This window comes from Haliotis cracherodii, unplaced genomic scaffold, assembly GCF_022045235.1.
Source record: "Haliotis cracherodii isolate W230 unplaced genomic scaffold, xgHalCrac1.p SCAF_1, whole genome shotgun sequence".
Classification (NCBI taxonomy): Eukaryota; Metazoa; Mollusca; class Gastropoda; order Lepetellida; family Haliotidae; genus Haliotis; species Haliotis cracherodii.
In genome coordinates, this window is record NW_027266264.1 from 22326846 (window position 1) to 22348391 (window position 21546).

The 21546-nt window shown below is 39.0% G+C and overlaps 1 protein-coding gene across 2 annotated transcripts in view; it reads left to right on the plus strand.

Annotated features, from left to right (window-relative positions):
* Positions 1-3152: 3152 nt before the first annotated feature.
* LOC139474475 (phosphatidylinositol 4-kinase beta-like) overlaps positions 3153-21546 on the plus strand; it is a 57624-nt gene continuing 39230 nt past the window's right edge. For both annotated transcript variants that reach the window (XM_071257515.1, XM_071257523.1), the window contains exon 1: positions 3153-3240. The gene's annotated coding sequence lies outside the window, so the exon portion shown is untranslated. The remainder of the gene's footprint in view (positions 3241-21546) is intronic.

A 21546-nucleotide genomic window follows, 5' to 3' on the forward strand; every position in this document is an offset into this window, starting at 1 on the left:
TCTAGGAACACCTTCCTGGCACTGACACACTGGACGAACTTAAAGATCCCGTCATAATGATCGATTGCACTTGTCATGTCAGCCATTTCGATGATTGTGCTGATTTTGCCCCAGGTTGAGTGTGGCGACTCTTCGAGGGAATGTGTATTAATACAGCGCTGCGAGATAAACTTTGGACTTTATAAGCTGACCCGAGTCTGCCCTTACATGGCAGCACCAGCATTGCTTTTGCTTCATAAGATAAGATAACACGTCCCATTTTAATTCTGGAAACCCAATAATCCAGAAACTCTACATTATATGCCCAGTCTCGGTCAAAGGTATTTACAAAATTAAACATGCTGTGTTCATGGGAACATATTAAGGAAGAAAAAATGAAAAATAAATGTTCAAAAACTCAATATTTACCCTATGACGCCCCTGGGCCTGCCGATGGACAAAGAGTGGCCCATGGGCGAGAATATTTTCCTTTACTCAAAACTCTTGTTTTTGTGTCGAAAATACATAAAGGTGTTCTTACAAGTTTCATGTCACATAATTTAACTCATTTTAACTTAATTCATGCGCAACATTTATCAGTAAGCTTTTATCAGTGTCAAAAGCCTACCAACTTGGTCCTTGAGTACACGCGTGCATTATCTATACAATGATGCAACTATGTTGCTGTTTTGTCGCCTTTACACTTAAAACAACAAGTTATTTGGTTTTGTGTTTATGCGCTATCGCGCTGATAAATACTCACACGTGTTTTCACAATCAAGCCCGTGCGCGAAATACGCATATGTCGGAAAGCAAGTAAGTCACAATCAAGCATGTCATGCGCATCGTCCCATGTTGGATCTTACGTTTGTTTTGGTGACGTTGTAGCCATATATTTCAATTAAATGTGTGTTTTTATTTCGTATCTACGGTGAGAAATATAAAAGTATGAAATGACCGGTGCGCAAACTGTGTAAATCCGCGTAATATTTAAATCAATTCTTACATACTCTAATAAAATCGGATTAAAGTTGATTTGAGATGTTTAATTTGTTATATGTTTTGCGGATTTAAGGATGAGATAATAGTCGACTGGTTCTCATGTTTTAAGTTAATCCAGTACAGATGGCCTAGATGAGTACCTTCTTGCGAGAATGTGCCACCTTAACATCATCAACCAGAATAACATCAGTATATATAACATAGTAACACCACACAGTGACTGTAATCACAACTCCTATCACACACGGGGCGGTCGGGTAGCCTAGTGGTTAAAGCGTTCGCTCGTCACGCGGAAGACCCGGGTTCGATTCCCGACATGGGTTCAATGCGTGAAGCCCAATTCTGATGTCCCACGCCGTGATATTGCTGGAGTATTGCTAAAAGCAGCGTAAAAAAATACTCACTCCTATCACACACCTTCATCCCTTGTCACCATTTGTCCGTTTGTTGTTTTTGTTGATGTCAGTGTATGTGTGACAGAGCTCTCGGCCTATTACCTTGTGCTATACGCTCATCAGATGTAAATGGAGTTACTGGAATGTGAAGACCATTGCCCAGCCCCCGATATTGGTTAAAAAAAGAATTGCAGTTAGATCCACCACCTGTCGTAGATCTCCTAAAGCGAAGAGATGCAACAGCGAAGGCCAAACTAACTCTTTTTCTTAGCGATGGACAGCTACTTGATCGTATATTAACAGAGCACCCAAAGACAAAAATGAAATCATATCAATACAAAAACAGAAATTCTATGCTCGCAATAGATATGTGTACCCTACTCACGCACAAGAGTCCCACAGAGGGACAGGTCAGTCGACATTGCTAAGGCAGAAGGCGACCCCTTAAACATAAAAGCAACAACTCCTTGATGTTTTAAATATAGGAGGCCCAGTCGCTTGAGGCGACACAATTCTCTGTGAAGAGTTCAGTCCTTAGGCGCGAGAGAACGACCAGATACAACCTAATCATGTTTCTAGGATTGTCAGCACCATACCCGTGTTCGCGGTTTACCGCCACCAAACTGGTAAACGTCCAAAACCTCCATCACCTCGTGCCTTCCCCCACATCAGCTGACACGCCGTGATATTACGGTAAAACCTGCTGCGTTAGACCAAATTAACTCACTGCAACATAATTATAGTCCTGTGTACGTGAATGAATCAATCTAAAAATACACATCTTTCCGTATGAAAGATACAGAAAGTAGAACATATTTGAAGATTGAATGTTGAAATTTTAAATCACATGTCATTGTGGAATTTGACAATATAAATTAAGGCTGGGACGAGTCCAAATTTACTACCCGGGTACCCATCCCCTTATTACCCGACCCTACCCGGGTACCCACTGTAGGTCTCATGAGATAGGTACAAAATGTCCGAATGGGATTTTTTTATCATAGCCCTGGCAAAATGTATTTAGATACATGTGTTAAGTTGACTGAAGTATTATCTTTACTCAACCATATGAAAAGTCAGAGGGAATGGTGCATAGTCAGAAAGAAAATTAGTGACTTGTAGTGTAACCATAGAGTTCTAGATAATCTTTGTCATTTCAAAATATATCACGTGACTAACCACTCCTATGAGTACCCTACTCAGTGAGTCCTACTCAGTACCCACGCGACCCGGGTACCCGAGTTACTCGCCCCAGCCCTAATATAAATGTTGATTATTTCTCCCAGAAACTGTCCATATAATTACTGATAACTGGTTTACTAGAGGGTGTAGACAATAGAGATTTTATGAGTAGAACAGACAAGGTAGACACAATTTTTTTGGATAACAACTTCTTTATTACTGTAAAAAGCAACGTTTTTCGACAACGGTAAAAGGATCTATACCGAAACGTGGCTTTTTACAGTATTAAGAAGTTGTTATCCATAAAATTGTGTCTACCTTGTTATCCATCATCTTCTAAGTAATGCCTATCAAACAATTTAGAGTTGTACAGATCCTTACAAAACACATGAGTCCTTGGAGCTATTCGCTAAGGTCGCTAGTGTGTGGAGTTTTCAATGAAAGAGCTGAGATAAATGTATTTATGAAGCGCCATAAAATCCTCTCAAGGGACGTAACGTGTGTGTTTCTAAATGAATGACTCATCGAGCGCACCTGTTTGACGGACCTTGCCGGAAAATCACGAGTGAATTACAAGTTCAAGGACCACAGCCATATTCCAAGATGGCGTCGAATTCTTGCCCCTCTAGCCTTAGGGAATGCAACAGCCTTTAGATCCCAACCAGAGAGGTTCACGCCATAGGTATGTATCAGTTATGTTCTTTGGGGATTAAATGTGTTCGAGGTTGAAAAAACGTGTTGATTGTAGCTGCGATTATTCCCAAAAGAATAACTGTGTGTATGTAAACAAGACTGTTCCTCAAGATCCCTGCTGTCAAACTCTGCACGACTTCCATGTTAGCCAATGATGTATTCTTTTCGGCGACATGTCACCCTTATGATATTAGTATAGTGCATATATTTATACATGATTTCGTTATCTTTGTATCTGTTTTTTTATTCACTTCTCAGTTCTTTTCATAGTTACGTGTCTTTGATATTGTCATTTTTCTCCTCGATCAGTGATCTGTGATCCGAATAATCGAATGTTGATTGGTTCAGCTTTGTAGTTAAGGCTTGAGAGACAGTCTCAGACGTAACTTGGTATAATTATCAAACTATATCAATTATAAAATGTCTTACTGCAATCACGATGGAAAACTGGATACAAATCTTTTAGCATTTCTTTTTAAGTTTTTCTACATAACGTGTCTTTTGGCTGTTTGGGGTTGTTGTACTCACAGGTAGATAGAAAGTGTACATTGTATTGCAGACTTTGTTCCCGAGGTAAGGATTAGAAAATCAGAATTACTCATTGTGTAAATCTGTCTGTTTGGTACATATTTGCGTGCCAATGAGTACCTGAGGTCAGTGTTGAATTATGAATTAGTTTCCCAAGTTCACTGGCCAAGAGGGCTTCTCAACAAAAAATAGTGCGAGCCACATCCTATTTTACTAGCCCTGCTTTATGGCTACAGCCGACATATTTTGTGTTAGCCTAAATGTATTTTGTGTGTATTGAGACCATTGTGCTAAACAACGCTGAAGCTGATTGGCTGCTTTGTACTCTATGTTTGTCTGTAGTTTGGTGGTTCAGAGACCATATACCATGTATACCGATATGGTCTCTGGGTGGTTCTTACCGAGAATCTTAGACTTTGAGACGCATTGGTGTATCAGTCATCGCTTGTATCAAGGCTATATATACATGTACATTGGTCATAATCAGTGTACAGCAAAACCCCAGTGTACTACTTTGCATAGGTTTTTGATAAATGACAAAAAGACAACAGACTTTGACATTAATTGACGTCTTAACTGACGGGATGAAATAAATGTGTATTGACTAGAAATTTCAACTAGCTTTACAGAAATGATACTAGCCCAATTTAAAAGTCACTGTCATTTGTTTGGCTAGCGGGCAGGCAGCTATTTCGAATACTGCCTGAGGTGCATTCTTGTAGTTTCTGTGCTAACGACCCCAACACTTAAATTGATTATTGGTAGGCATATTTAGCAAATCTTGAACGACATAATAAATTAGTTTTTATAATCACATTGATGACTGTTTGTACACATGTATTCAGTGTGTTCCAGTTGTGGCACCTGTGCTCATCCATCTGTTTAGGAGTCCCCTAGATTCTGGGTTAGCATAAGTCCCCAGCAACCCATGCTTGTCATACAAGGTGACTTGCCTGAATGTCGGTCATTATACTCTGATGACATGGAATGCTGATATCCATCACAGGTTCGTCTGGACCAGATCCAATTATTTACAGGCCGCTGGGATATTTCTGAGTGTGGTCCTAACAGGCTTGAACACATTTTTACAAGTATTTTACATTTGATCACATAGTGGCCAGTTTTTGTCATATCCCTGTATTTACAGTTAATGCCAGGTGTCCATCAGTATTCTATTTACCATTTTTAGACATGCGGCAGATAGATTTGAGTGGGTGAACAACTGTGTAATATATTCTCTGCCTAGGGGCGGTCGGGTAGCCTAGTGCTTAAAGCGTTCGCTCGTCATGTATAAGACCCAGGTTCGATTCCCGACATGGGTACAATATGTGAAGCCCATTTCTTGTGTCCCCCGCTGCGATATTGCTGCAATATTGCTAAAAGGGGTGTAAAACCATACTCACTCACTATTCTCTGCCTAACATTTGGCTAATTGGTTTGTATGGGTTGGCATTGGACAAGTGCCTGATTTCACATTTAAAAAATTGTGGAAGGTATTGGAATGTTTTCCTGTTTGATTGGTATATATAAATGTTATCATGATTGTTTTAACAAATGTGATAATGTCTATTGACTGAAATGGATTGGTTGCTATTGCTGTCATAATCTTATTGCATGCTAGTACTGTGTGTGCTCCATCACCGGATAGCTTACACCATGTGATTAGTGGTGGGACGATACGCCGATGCATCAATGTATCACGATTGTTTTACTTCTCGATACAAGTATTGATCACTGTCACACACTAAGGAAAAGATATCCATTCTTACCTTAAATGTTTAGTTTTATAACTGTTATACTAAAAATTTGATAGTAGTGAAAGTTAATGGTGAAAACGTAAATATTTTCAAACATTGTGCCATACTTCCCACTGCCAACTGTAAATCGTCAGTTTTCCAGGTATTTGGCAATACTGTCTATGAAAAATATGGCTTATGGACCACAGATAAGAGCACATGCAACTATCGTGATACGCATCGGATCGTGAGTGAGGTATCGTGATATGTATCAGATCGCACAGTGAATACTGATCAACTGATATTTCCACTTTGTTACAAGTTTTCAGATATGAACATGATGAATGAGATAAAGACCATGATCATCATGATAGAGTGACTACATATTTCATACTGACAACTACATATATCATACTGACAGTGAACCATATCTAAATTCAGTTTGACATTATAATATTACGGTACATTATAATTTATATGTATTTGGTAAGTATGGTACATCTCTCATTGCATGGAGTTACAAAGTTCTATATATAAGGATAACACGAAATTATGTGCAAGGGTTACATAGCATTTGACATGTTTTCTGACCATGATGACCCTTGTGTCACGATGCAAATCATTTTGACTGTTTGGGGATGCAGGTTAGATTAGTGAGTAGCCAGTACTCTGTTGCCCGTCCTAAACCTCTTGGGGGAGGTGTGGAAGGGTCGAAAGTTCATGTGTGGTTATCATTGGTCCGTTATCTGCCAGTGGACTCTGCCCTGATAACGCTAGTCAGTGGACCAGCATCCTAACTTGTGTTATACACTATCACTATATGTGTTATCACAGAGGGCAGTATTTGTTTATACTTTCATAGAACAACAGTGGACTCAATTATTAAGTATTCAATGACTCAGCATGCATTTGTGTGTTCAGTATGAATAGCATCCTGCGTCCCATATAATGCACTACAACTGAAATTGTATATAGAAACAGGCCATGCATTGTCCAGAAGGACAGACAGTAATTATCTAGTTAACTTCTGATATAGCTGCTGGACTGTGTACAGTCTATAAGTTGACAGCAGTTAGTGATGTGTGATAAAGATAACAGTTATATTGAAAATCTGAAGATACTTTTGTTTGTTTGTCGTTTTCCGCCACACTCAGCAATATTCCAGTTATATGACAGCAGTCTGTTAATAATTGAGTCTGGATCAGACAATTCAGTGATTGACATCAGGAGCATCAATCCACACAGCAGAGATACAATGACATGCTTCAACAAAGTCAGCGAGCCTGACCACCCGATCCCGTTAGTCGCCTCTCACAACAAGCATAGTTACCTCTTGTAGCAAGTATGGGTTGCTGAAGACTCATTGTCTTCGCGTTATCAATTGTATTTAGAGCAATATTGACTTGCACCAGGTATATAATCAGGATGTTTTGTATTTATCATTTTTAAAAATATATTTTGTTTATTTTTCTAGATCATTTACACGGTTTTGCATAACAACATATTATTATTTTTTATTGATCATGTCTAATGTCTTTCTCTAATGATACTATGAACCCCAGCTCAAGTTCTGCATCTGTAATTTCAAAATCTCTGAATTCATAATTATATTTTTCATGCTGCATTACACTCTGTGTTTGCTTGTCTCTGTCTAATCTTGTGGCTGGTGGTAAATATCACAATAATCAATGAACATGAGTATACCTCAATCTTTTTCATTTGTAAGTTTTGATGGGGCACGGGTGGCCCAGTCGTCTAAGGCGCTGCGATTTGCTGTGCAGAGTTGCATCCCTTGGGCACGCCAGAAACCTATGATTGTGGGTTCAAATCCCGGTTCGCCCCGATCATGTTTCTAGGTTTGTGAGCACTAGAGGTAGGATGATTAATTAATCCCCGAATACATCAACCTTTTTTAATCTTTAGTGCTCTATCGCGAAAATCCTGTCCTTTCCCTCGGCCTCATTGCTGCCGTGCAAACATTTGTGTGGCCACCTGGCAACCTGAAAAGTCCTGTTTGGGCTTATTTCACCATATCAGTAGACTAAAAGGAAGTGAAATGCACCTTATGCGAAGTGAAATCACCGTATCACGGTAACACAACAAACTTATTCAATCATATGAAATAAAGACACAAAATAGTTAATTTTGAAATCAAGTCACAAAATGGCATGAGAATCGAATAGAAAGAAACCCAAATGCTCTACGAGTGATGTCAAACTACTACTTACAATGTTTTAGGCATTGAGTTGTCGTTAATAATAATATTCACTTGCATTATGCTGAAACTGAACACCAAATAAAACAGGCAGCAAAGGTTTTTTGTTTATTTTTTATTTATATTCAACATGATTCTGTAGAAAAGATGCACAAATTATTTTAATTTAAATTTATAAATACTCAAATGTTTGAATTTTTTTATTATAAAACAAGTGATACCACTATAAAACCGACATTAGTCCAGACTAGTGCAAGCAGACACAAGCACACTTGCGTACACGTCGCAATATAAGTGCAATATTCTTGAACACCATGTTAAACCACATTTCACCCCACCATAATCCATGGCTTCTTTGTCTTTGAGCTGAATTGTTAGATAAAGACCAGTTGGCAATGACGAAAAACCTGTGTTGTCAGTGGGATTCCAAACCACGAAGTCAGTACCAACGGCTAACAAATGTAGTCTTTTGCCACGGGGATTGACACTTCATCAAATTAACAATTACATCACATGATCAGGACTAATAGTTTACTCTTTTTATGAAAGGTGAAATACATGTTTTGTGCAGTTTGTTTATGATATTATTCTATGCATATTATGTATGTGTGATTTGGTAGCTTTTCAATACATATATAAAAGAAATTACTCTTATCTTAATCAGGGCTATGCATGCTCATAATAGGCCCATCAACATTGGCAAATATGTTTTAAGTGATTGATAAATGTGCTCGAGTTCGTCCTATATGAATTGTTTACTTACCCCGGGACATGCATTTCATAACCCAAGTCGCCAAAGAGTGAAAGGCACAAGGAACATATTTCATGTGCATCTCACAAGGGCACAGTTAAGCATAAGAGTTCTTGAAGATCTTTATAATACACTTTTCAAAACAATTTTCTTTAAACATTTTAAGTTCTGGGGTTCTTGAAAAGTTAAACATGGTTTAAATGGTTTTCAGACCTATGCTTACAGCAATTTCAAGTCATGGAATATAGAACTTGTTAACCTTATTCAAGTTAAAATGTTGTGGAAAGATTGCCTCTGTGCTACCATGTCTGCGTCAAGTGTTTTTCATGAATATGCAAGGATTTGGAGTGAAGGTCTCTGTGAATTTGTCGATCCTGATTTGTTGTTATTAAATTACCGGTGAGACTATATTCGATTGTCATCTAAATGTGTTGGATAATTGGTATTGCATTTCAACACTATTGCCTCTGAGCTATAATCGTGTTGCCGGAGTGATTTGACCAGGCTGGTTGTTATTAACACATTCAGCTTTGCATCAATATCTGTCAGTCAATAGTCAGTGATAGAGAGTGCGTGCTTGTAGACATTGTGGTGGCAGCACATAGACTTTGACATCCATCAATAAGCGTTAAACAAGCTGTCTGTTTGCACATTTGACATGAACGTGATATGGTAGTTTACTAATGTTGTGTTCTTGTTTATGAAATGTGAATGGAGTTGACTAAATGTTCACCAGAATCAATGATTTTGTTTTCATTTAACATTGACCCTTCCTAGTAGGTGATAGCGATCAAGCCTTATGTGGGTCAGTGAAGATGTAATATAGATCTGATTGGAACTTTTATTCGGGAAAATCTTGTCATTGACAACCACTATCTTCTATGAGCGTAGTTCCCAGTGTTCGGTTTATTGGATCATCTTCAATCAGTTGAGAGCTGGGCCAAATTATCTGTGTCCTTGATGTGGCCTCCTACAGTATTTGCAGACACAGGTGGCCCAGTCACCTAAAGTGACGCAGGGCGGTCGGGTAGCCCAGTGGTTAAAGCGTTTGCTCGTCACGCCAAAGACCCGGGTTTGATTCCCAACATGGGTACAATGTGTGAAGCCCATTTCTGGTGTACCCCGCCGTGATATTGCTGGAATATTGCTAAAAGCGGCGTAAAACCTCACTCACTCACTCACTCACTCACACTTGAATCTAGAGACTACCTACATTTTGACATTGGTACACTAGGGTTATGACATTATGGACAAAGGCCCATTTTCTTACATAATTTTGAACATTGCACTGGACAATGCTGGAAGAAACCATCTTTGTCAAATCAGGTCACTGCGTCACAAGTGTATATTTGAATAGTTCGTCAAGCTACAACGCACTGTTCCTTTTAGCAGAAACAAACAAATCCCAACAGAATATAGAAAGCATTATTGAGATTGAAAGTTGACTATTATGAGATCAGCATTCATTTATAACATAGTGTCCTGAATGGATTGCCAACGTCTCTCTGCTCTTTACAGATGTTCTGTGCCCTGCATGATGTTTACTATAAGTTTATTACTGAGATAATTGATATGTATGGGAAAGTTAGAATACTCAGTGCTCTGACGGTATTTTGAACATATATCCTTGTTCAGAGAAATTTGTTTGAACTTTCAGTCACCAGTTTTATTCCTCAAGAGAAATTAAAAGTTGTTGTCATGGCGATGTTACATGAAGTTTGATTTCCTAAAAGCCTGTGGTCAATCTCAAAGGAAAATTTAAAGCCTGCTTATATGAGTAATGGCTTGGTTGTTTGGCCTATTGGTTGGGTGTCTTAATGCAAGTAAAGCCATCAATATCGCATTAGCTTGATATGGGGGCCAGGTGGGGGAAGATGTGTCTAACTGTATGGAGCAGTTTGGTTAGCATGGTTAGTGATATATTGTAATTACCTGGTTGGTGGGTGGGAGAGGATGATTGACAAGGGAGGCAGCAGGTGCTTGGCTGGCTGTATCTGAAGATGTATAGCCGGACAGGGTGATGACGTCAGAGTTGGGTCAAGACGATATACCGTGTATACCATGTTTGTGATTCACCTGTATGAGAGTCTGTTAACTGTTCTAAGTCTTGAAGTGCTTGGAGAATTTTCCTGCTTGAAGTTGTTAAAGACCATTGAAGGATTAATTTCAAATTGACTCTACAATGTCCAAGGTAATGTATATCATGTATTATGCTCTGTATGTGAGTGTTTTTGGACTTAAAACTGAAATGAGTATTGTTAACCTCACCATGTTTTGTGGGGCTTTGGAATAGATAGTGGTATTTATGATAATACATATCAGAAGCTTGTGCTACTTAGTATTCATATATCATATAAGCAAGTTACTTCATTAAAACACACACACTATTACAAAGTAGACACAATTTATGGATAACGACTTCTTTATTTACTGTAAAGGGGACGTTTCGGTATAGATCCTAAAACCTTTGTCAAGCAAGACAACAGTACAAGGATCTATACCAAAACAGCGTCTTTACGGTCACTAAAGAAGTTGTTTTCCATAAATTGTGCTTGACTTAGGCATTACTTAGAAGTTGACAAATGACAATCAAATAATTCACACACCATAAATCATGTAAATAGGGATTTCTTAATACACAAATGAAAAGTGAATTTAGAATGGCTTGATCTCTCCTAGATATTTGTTTTGAACATGTGTCAGAAATATTGATTTTGATGTCGAGATAATGGAGATATGAAATATTTTGTTGTACGTTGAACTTTGGACATTTCAGAAATTGTATGTCAAATGCGTTTTTTAACGACAAAGACATAACATTGTTGAGAGTCCACTAGTAACTGACATATTGCCTTCTATTGTCTGCTTACAAAACACATTGATGAACCCAAACCAATTGGGAAACAGCAATTATTACCTGTTATTGTGCAGGTACCTGGTGGATTTTATTGTAGTTAAAACAAACAGGACGAAACAATTTGATGGTCCAGTCGATTACAAGAGTGAAACTTTATGATTTGATTCCCAGGCTGGTAAAACTGTTCCCATGTTTAAAGACATGGTTTAAGTCGTGCTGATAGTTTCTGAGCATATGAGATAGTATTGATTGCCACCCAGCAGAGAGAACAATACCAGCCTTGCTGTGCTCTGATAGCAATTGTTAATGTAGACAATGTGCATTTTTATTTGTGTTTAATTATGTTTATGTTACCAGATATTATCATGATTATGGAGATATGAGAAGTATTTAAGAGCATTATGTTAATACTGGTCGTGCTGGTGTGAGTGTGCAACAGCTATGCAATGCTGTGAGGTTTAGGCTATGTTTGTTCTGTAGACTTCATCATGTTCATGTCCTTGGTAGTAGCATTCATCTACAGTGTATGCCATTAAAATGGGGGTCCCAGGGCTGTGGTAGTATTTGAATCGAGCGACCTCCTAAATCTTCAGTTTTTACCATTAGGGTTATGTTTGTTTGTTGTTTAACGCTGCACTCAGACTATATGACAGCGGTCTGTAAATAATCGAGTCTGGACTAGACAATCCATTGATTGACATCATGAACATCTATCCATGCTTTTGGGATACGATGACATGAATCAACCAAATCAGCGAGTCTTACGACAAGCGTTGTTGCCTTTTACGACAAGCATGGGTTGCTGAAGACCTATTCTACCCCGGATCTGCACGGGTCCTTTAGGGTTTTTACAAGTACCCCTCTACCTTCCTGTTTAATTTGCACATAGTTGTAGAAAAACAGTGTGTTTTCAGCCCTCTTACAACAAGCATAGGTTGCTGAAGACATATCTCACCAAGATCTTCATGGGGGTATCCAGCTCTGTCATGTCTGTTACCCTGATTACCCTGATTATCCTGGCAATGGTCATGATGATTGAATTGTAAGTGATCATTACTTAGCATACATAGGGATTTCTGGTTTGAATTGGCCCCAAGCAACCTATTCTTGTCTTAAGACAACGTGGATCAGGTGGATAGGCTGTGTGACTTTGTTGATTGCATGTTATTATCAGCGTTAGAAATTTGCACCTTGCAAAACTGCCCAATGGTTAAGGTATCATAAGGTCTTGTAGAAATTTGCATTTTTTTAAGGGATTTGCTATATGTTATCATTATAAGGACTAGTGGACTGAAATTGTTAGTTTCTACTGCTGATTATGGCCTGATGGATCGGGTTTGACCCACACATCTATGTTCATGGAAAGATGTATTGAAATTAGTTGTAATGCAAAATGGTATTAAAAATGATTCTCAGAAAATATGAACTTCGGCAAATATGAGCCGCTGTTGTCCTGAAGAGCATGTCCTGTGATACAGAGATTAGTGGCGGTCTTCACCTCATGGATTTAATGTGCGGGATGTTACTCTAGCCATTTAGCTGTTACTTACGACTGAATGGTCAATGTGATCTCAGGAACATTAGGAGGAGTTGAGGAGCTGGGGAAGTGCCCGCTTTGATGTCGATGATTGACTCAGTGCTAGTCTGCTTGCTTCCTGGCCATTGGGAACTCTCCAGGAAAACATGGAACTTGAGTTTGATGATGGAAACATCAAACATGGATGTCTCCCTCTGGGAACAAGTGGTTCGTTCCTTCAGTCGTCAGTTTTTGCAGAATAAACACCTTCTGACCTGGTGGTGGTGGTCAGAAGTGAAGATTGAAGTTAGGATTCAGTCTTTGATTAGTGTTGTGTGAGGCTAAATGTTTGATGAGGTGCGTTCATGCAGGGGCATGTCAGGCAGACAAGATTGCCAATGCTCATACTTTTCCTTTCAACGGCACATTATTCTTTGCTGTTTGGGTTTTACTTTTTCCATGATAGTTTACAGTGTTCAAAGTTAATGGTGCATGTTACTGGCTCTTTGTTATGTGGAATTGTTAAACAGGGTTTAACTGGATGCAAACATTTTCATCATCTGATCATGTACATACAACAATTAAGAATGGACTGAAATGTCCACTATGTGTCCAATTGGACACAAAAGAGTATGGATATTTGAATGATATACTTGAAACATATGTATTGGACGTTTCTGTCCTGATAAGAAATATTTTCAATGTTTGGACAGTTCAGGTCAGACTTTCTTAACTCTGTCATTAAGGTTTGATTCAAACAAACATATCCCTTTCTATAAGAATCCGAAGGCATCACACCGAGTTTGCACTTTGTTTCCTGTTGGTGCAGTTGTCACCCTGGGACCTCCAGTTTTAATATCCGGGACCCCAGACATCTATTACTGGGAGTCCCCAGGACCCACACATATATAGACTTCCCTAGAAGCCTCAGGTTAAGAATGAAAGGCGAGGGGGTTACTAGATTAAACTACTATGACAGAAAACCCTGACAGGATATTGTTTGATTTTAATCACTTCCTTGTCATATTAATACTTGTCGGTGTTTGAAGTTAAGGATCAATTCAAGGTGTCCTGGTCTTTTTTTTTATATGTGATAGGCTAATGGGGCCTTAGGTTCAAATATCAAAAGTTTTCTGGGAACCTGAGGCACCATATTATATGTAAAATGTTTGAGGATTTCTTTCCATATAGTCATTTCGTTTTTGCATGATATCACATATTACAGACAAGTCCACATGCAGCAATAATCAGTGTTTTCCTTGTCTTTGAAGACTGGAGCCATGGATGTTACCAAGGAAGTATGTTGTGGCTGAAAGGGAAGTGTCGAGCCCTCGTGTAATAAGAACTGCATGTTCTTGATAGTTGCATGGTTGATTAGTGATATGGTTGCAGATTACAAGGTGTAACTTGAATTCACCCAAGCTAAGGCTGGAATGGTTAACTCAGGTCCTGAGTAGGCCCCAGGTACCCACAGGACTACTCAAGTTCATGGTTGGTCTAAGGATACATGTATTTTGTTTAATGACCATAACAATAAAACGCCATGGTTACACTACAACAGCGTTAGAAATTGGCACTAGTCCTATAGTCCTTACCAAACTGCCCAATAGTAAAGGTATCCTAAGGACTAGTAGAAATTGACCCATTTTAAGGGTTTGGCTATATGTTATCATTATAAGGACTAGTGGACAAAAACTGTTAGTTTCTAAGCCTGTACTACAAGTTGCTAATGTTTGCATTTCTTTTTGACTTTGCACACATTTCTTCTTTTATATGTCTGAGTAAACTTAAAGCTTCAGTGTATGAACAATCAGATCATTTTATATGTTTATGTAAATCATTGTTAATTTTTTTTAAATATTTCCCAGCCGGACATTTTGACCCAACTCTAGAAACCTACAGCATGTACCTGGGTAGGAAATTTTGACCTCATCCCAGCCCTAACGACAACCTAAACAAAACTCAATATTGCCAGACCTGCAGGATTCCCTAGGCAGGATGAACATGATGAATAGTTTGCCATGACATTAACAGAATTCAATAAAGAATGGTAATGTACGCATGTACATTATTCACTGTTTATGTGCGTGCAAATTATGAATTTTGGACATGTTGGAGAACTGTAAAATGAACCTTGGATTGTAGCTGTGGTTCTGTTGAATACTGAGACTTGAGTATGTGAAGATTAATGAAGTACACAGATTAAAGTAGTAAGTGAAAAACAAGAAAGAAGTCCCCATGGATAAGGTCTGACCCCTCTGTTGGAAGGTTGAGTGAATGTGCCTAATCCTCTAGCTGGTAGCCTGTCTGCATGTCTATTATGAGGTAGCCCCCTGGAGAGAGCCTCACAGTGGTTGGTGTGTCGTCACCCTTGACGTTAACACAGCAGGACACACTAGCTGGAAACTGGAATCAAACTTTTAGTGTTGATAATTATGGCATATTTCATGTGTTTGTGCCTGGTCATTGTAAATATCTGTACCAGGAACCTGAGGAACGACAGGAGAGGATGTGGAAGGTATTTCCATTCTTTTGTATTACTCTTGAACAGCTCAGTGTGTTTGGGATTCATTTTTCATAAAAACATGGTAAGATGTGTTTAGATAGATATCTTTATGGGAGCCGTCCTTTCATGTTCAGTGTAGCTTGGTAATATAAGAATTATTAAGTGACACCAGTTTGCACACTTGATAAGTTTCCCGGATTTGAACTTTATTCAGAAGGCTTTTATCGTCTTGATTTAACCAGATTTGATTTTAAGTTTGTTTTCTGATGCAAATCATAAGTGGAATAACTATTTCAGAAACATAAATTACGGAACGCGTTTTAGCAAAATACAGCCATCATATATTAGTTTTGTTTGTTGTTTAACACCACACTCAGCAGTATTCCAGCTTTCTGATGGTGGTCTGTTAATAATTAGGTCTGGACCAGACAATCCAGTGATTGACATCACATCTATCTACACCTTTGGGAGACAATGACATGCATCAACCATGTCAGCAAGTCTGACCACCCGATCCTGTTAGACACCTCTTATGACAAGTGTGAGTTACTGAAGACCAGTTCTAACCCAGATCTGCCCAGGGAGTTATTTCACCAAAGTAGTATACTTCTAACTTTGCTAACTGCATCACCTCAGGCTATCCTACCATATCAAGCTGACACGCCATGATAGAACTGAAATATTGTTCATAGCAGCATTAAACCAAACCTACCACATTCAGACTATTTACAGTCTGACTTTGTCATAAACACATCCTTCAGGCACTCCAATACACCTGAATTCTACAGTGAAATTATAAGCTCAGAATTCATGTTGAGGGCTCACCTGTTATGTTGTGGCTAAAATCAATAACTCTTTTACCTTTTGCAAAGAATGTGAAATAAGTATGGACAATGTTCACAGTACAGTAAGTAAGATCAACATCCCCCAACAAATTCTGTTACATCCAATTTTCTGTCTTGAAGATCTATATACTGGGCTTCAGTTCCGAGTCTGATATATATCCTGGACTAGCTGGGGGAAAGTAATTTCTGTCTGTTATTGACTACTGTGATTATAAGCAAGTGGAGTCTTTTATCAATATTCGGGGAAACACTTGGCTGGCTGATCACAGGTAATTGTTGGGTCTGACAGGCACTGTTGTGATGGGGAGTAGGAGGCATACTGGGTCCATGTAAGTGACGTATACTAATGTCACCTTAATGAGGATGTTGATCACAACGGACAGGCAAATGTTCTTCAACAAGGGAAATCTACAAGCCTGTTATCAGGTAATATCAGGGATATTCATGTTGCTGGGGAAATATTCCCACGGTTTGAGTCCTATAATAACTGGAGAGTTGATGTAGGCATCACAAGAGCATGTTGATGTAGGCAACACAAGAGATGGTTGATGTAGGCTTCACAAGAGATGGTTGATGTAGGCAGCACAAGAGATGGTTGATGTAGGCAGCACAAGAGCTGGTTGATGTAGGCATCACAAGAGCTGGTTGATGTAGGCATCACAAGAGCTGGTTCATGTAGGCATCAAAAGAGCTGGTTGATGTAGGCATCACAAGAGCTGGTTCACGTAGGCATCAAAAGAGATGGTTGATGTAGGCAACAAAAGAGCTGGTTGATGTAGGCAGCACAAGAGATGGTTCATGTAGGAGTCACCAAACCTAAGCACAAAAACACACAATCAGCCTAGTTACATTGTAACTTTGTAAGTATGTGACCACCTAATCCTCAAAAGTCATTTCCTAACTCATGCATGGGCTACGGGACCCATTCTGTCCCTGGATTCCCACATAGCCTGCACTTTGTGCTCACATGGCCTGCACAATCAAGACACCTTATTCAGCCGGGTGCGTGTTGCAGTAACTTGCACATCTAGTTCATGACGGTGCAGAGCAGGATGCACACAACTTCAGTGGAGAGGAGAACCATTGGGTGACGAAACGGAAGCATGTTTATTATGTTACACAGAAAGTTTATCGCGTCATCACCAGCTCACTACAATATGTCACTCCGACATTCCTCAAATGTTCCAATGTTACATTTATAGAACCTAGCAATTGATACTAATTTGGTGCAGTCAAGTGAAAAAAGTATGTAGGATGGTGGAAAAATCATTAAATGATGATATTGTTATTCAAATATTTTTTCGACTGATTGAGGACTAGAGCCCTGTAATCTTATCCTTCGTGCAGTTAGCCTCAGTGGCCTGTTTGCAGTCGCTTTGGCCTGGGTGGGTTTACAAGCTCAGCCTCCATCAGTTCTTTTCTTTGCAGCTAGTTTTAATGCTTTGATGTGTGGCGTCACGAGTCTCATCTGATGGCTTTAATGATGCCTTTCAACACGAGGGCAGACTGCCAAGTATATTCAGTTAGTATGCAGTGGGGCTGTTTGAACTGCAATCAGCCTGATATGGATTGTCCACACGCTCCAATTTGGAGCTGTGTAGAAATTATTATTTTGATGATATGCTGATTCACATAAACACTTGATTAAGCGAGTAGACATTTTTTCCCTGCTTCATTGTAGAGAAAATGTTTTTCAAGGTGGGCTGATCATGTTGAGGCAATATTTTCCAGAAACTGATGTACATGTTATACAACTCTAAAACATAATTTATGTTATTAATGATATCGCCATCATCAGTTCTCAGGGTTTGTAGTGCCGCTTCAATGCTTTAGTACTGAGGGATCAGGGACTTTATTATGCCTGGTGTATTGATCTGAAGGAATACAGTGCTAAATAGATTTGTAAGGAGATTTGTGTGAGTGACCATATTCTGTTGAGAGACACCCAATTCCTGAGAACTATGTTTTGTCTTTCAATATCTATGTAAAAGAAAAGGTAATATGGAAAATCAACATAAACTTACTTTGAGAACCTGATTTGAAATGTATTGCCTCAAAGTTTTGCATCTAAATTCCTACAATGAATACAGTGGATATATTCAAAGCTGACTATGAACAGAACAAGTCTTTGATAATGTTTACAATATCACAGGTTCTCTGTTATCTCAGTGTAGATATGGTAGATGTGAATGTTCTGTATTGACACAAATCCCAAATACAGATAATGAAGTAGATTCTTGTTTTGATTGGCTGCTACCTTTTAGGTGTTACTGGACAGCTTCTGTGGTCTGGTGGGGGCACGGGTGGCCCAGTCGTCTAAGGCGCTGAGATTCGCTGTGCAGAGTTGCGTCCCTTGGGCACGCCAGAAACCTATGATTGTGGGTTCGAATCCCGGTTCGCCCCGATTATGTTTCTAGGTTTGTCAGCACCATACCCGTGCTCGTGGGTTTCACCGAAGTGGTAAACGTCTGAGACCTGCATCACTTCGGGCTTTCCTCCAACATAAAGCTGACACGCTGCGATATAACTGGAATACTGTTAAAAGCGGCGTTAAACCAAACTCACTCACTCACTCTGTGGTCTGGTGGTTAAGAACGTCTGCCTGGAAAGAGTGTGTGGTCGGGGGTTCTAGCCGAGTGATACAAAACAGAAGTTAAAAGATGGTACTTGTTGTTTCCCTGCCTGGCACTCGGCATTAAGGGGTTAAAACAAGGACTGGTCAGCTTGGAGTGAGTATACAGTGTCGGAGTGGGGTATTCTTGTTAAACTTCAGCATGGTGTCTCATTACAAGCCACCATACACACACACATGTGCATGCATGTCGCTAAATAAGTGCAATAATTTTGAATGCTGCTCTAAATCCCATTTCACCTCACCTTTAAGTGTTGCTGTGCACAAGCATATGTTGTACTTCAGTGCCTTAATCCACTGCTTCTGAATTCACATGCCTATATATTTTAGAGGTGACTGATACCAGGAAAAATAAAGAGGTAGGTGCCTGGTGATACATTTTTGCATTAACTGCAATGTTAAAATAAAAAAACTTTATTTAAATTTTTTTATTTTGAACCCAAAATATATTTTTTCCCCAGTATGCCTGACAAAGGCTCTCAGTTTAGAATCATGGATAAATTACTAAATTTATAGACCCTCATAAATCAGACTGTGATATGTCAGTATGCATTCATCAGCATGTGTCGTGATAAATTATTCAGAATAGTAGGATGAAGTCACTTCATTGTTTACTTGCTGTAATTCCCATCTGTGTTTTTGGTACCTTAGTCTGTTAGTATCTTATTGTATGTTATAAAGTCTCAACTGGACACGTTATAACTAACTTTCATGATTATCATCCTGCTGAGCTATTTTAAGATATATAATATATTATTATTTTGTTATTGTGATGGATTATTGTGCTTGGTATGCTTGGACAGTTCATAGAAGAGGTGTTGATGGCAACACTAGGCCAGTACAAACACATTATAACCATCTTTACATTGTCATGTTTCCAGAAAATGAGGGTGACATTTGTATATGATCCCTTCCAAGAAAGAACACTTACTCTCCTCACACGTTGACTTGTGTCTGAATCACAATGAACCGAGGTGAGGCAGGAGGTGTTTGAGTGAGGTGTGGGTAATACAAGCTAATGATTTATATATGCTGGCCTATGAGGCAAAGTTCACAGGTATAGAATTCACAAGGGACTTTGTAGCATTACACTTAGAATATTTCTGTAGCCACTATCCAGGGTAATGGTCGGTGTTTTCGCTGTGAATGGGGAGGTAATTGCTCTGAGCTGTCAGTTCCTGTATACATGGTATGTGTGTATGGGCGTGCAGGAAGTGTTCATTGGACCATGTAATCTCCTACCGCTCTGGTCAGGGTGACCACTCTGGTCAGGGACTCCCACAGTGATTGCTGCATGGTCCACTGATGGCTGGACTTCCTGCCATGCCCAACAGGAGGGTTGGCAAGCCATTCAGCTGACATTGTGATTTATGATGGCAACCTTGGTAATTTTGTTTAATGTGAAAGTAATGTGCTTGGAATTAATCAGTAATCCAAGCCATTGGATTGATGATATTTATAAGCAAGCTCAATTGGGATCATGTTGATAAATTTCCTTTCAAATTTATGGATATCTTGTTATAAAACCAAATCATGTTGATGTATGAATATTTATAAAGGCCACTAACATGCTCAATAAAATCTATGTTTATTGGCCAGTAGATCTTATTTGTCATTGTCTTGATTCTTGATTCTTGTAATGCTGTAAGCAGTTTTGTCATGTTAATATAAAATGCATTTACAGTTAAGGTTTGCTGAACATGCTAACTATATTTATAGGAATCAGATTCAGCGATGAACAATTAAATGTAAAGATAAGGGATTAGTTCAATCAAATTTCACAACTAGTCTGACTCTAGAATTGGTCGTATGCCACCCATGCTTGTTATGAGAGGCGACCAATGAGATCAGGTGGTCAGCCTTGGTTGATGGATGTCATTGTATCCCAATTGTGTGGATTAATGCTCATGATGCCAATCTCGCTGGATCGTCTGGTCCAGACTTGATAGTTTACTGACTGCCATCATACTAGTTTCAATATTACAGAGTACGGTGTTAAAAAAACTAACAAAAACAAACTAATCTTCAAAGGAACAGGATGTCAATCGTTCTGAAGCTTTGTATGTAAATAATAGCAGATAACACCCAAGGTTATATGGCTCTGCTGCCTTATTCTGCGACAGAATGTTTTACTCCAGTGAGGATAAATACGCAAACAGAAATAGTTTTTCACGTTTTAGGATAATTTCTCACTGAAAGGTATGTTTATCTAATTGTATGGACTCGTTCAAATTGAAACTGGTGAAAACCATGAATGGACTGTGTAAGATGTGGCAATGTGACAGAGGCACGAGACTGGCTGCAAGGAACTCTGGGTAGGAGAGTGATTGGCTTCATACGACCGAGGCATATTTATATTGTAATCTGGGCATTGATAAACACTTGCATTAGTATTTTGTAACACATCCATGAGAAAAACACACAAGCCTTCCCTTCAATTTGCCTTGTGTAAAAGACATTATTGAAGCCTGTTTACTCTGCACACACCTTGCGTTGTCGGCTTTGCTGTGAGCAGCTCTATTGTTTTGGTTTGAGAATTGAATCAGGGATGTGACGTCACACTCGGAAATTATTTCATGCATGATTTAAAAACACACAGAACTGTTGACGTACTGTCCCTTTAAATCTAGAACAGAACAATTTGGTCCAATTTCAGATCAAAATAATAGCTTAGTTAATGAAAATGAATGTTTTTGTCAAGACTTATGT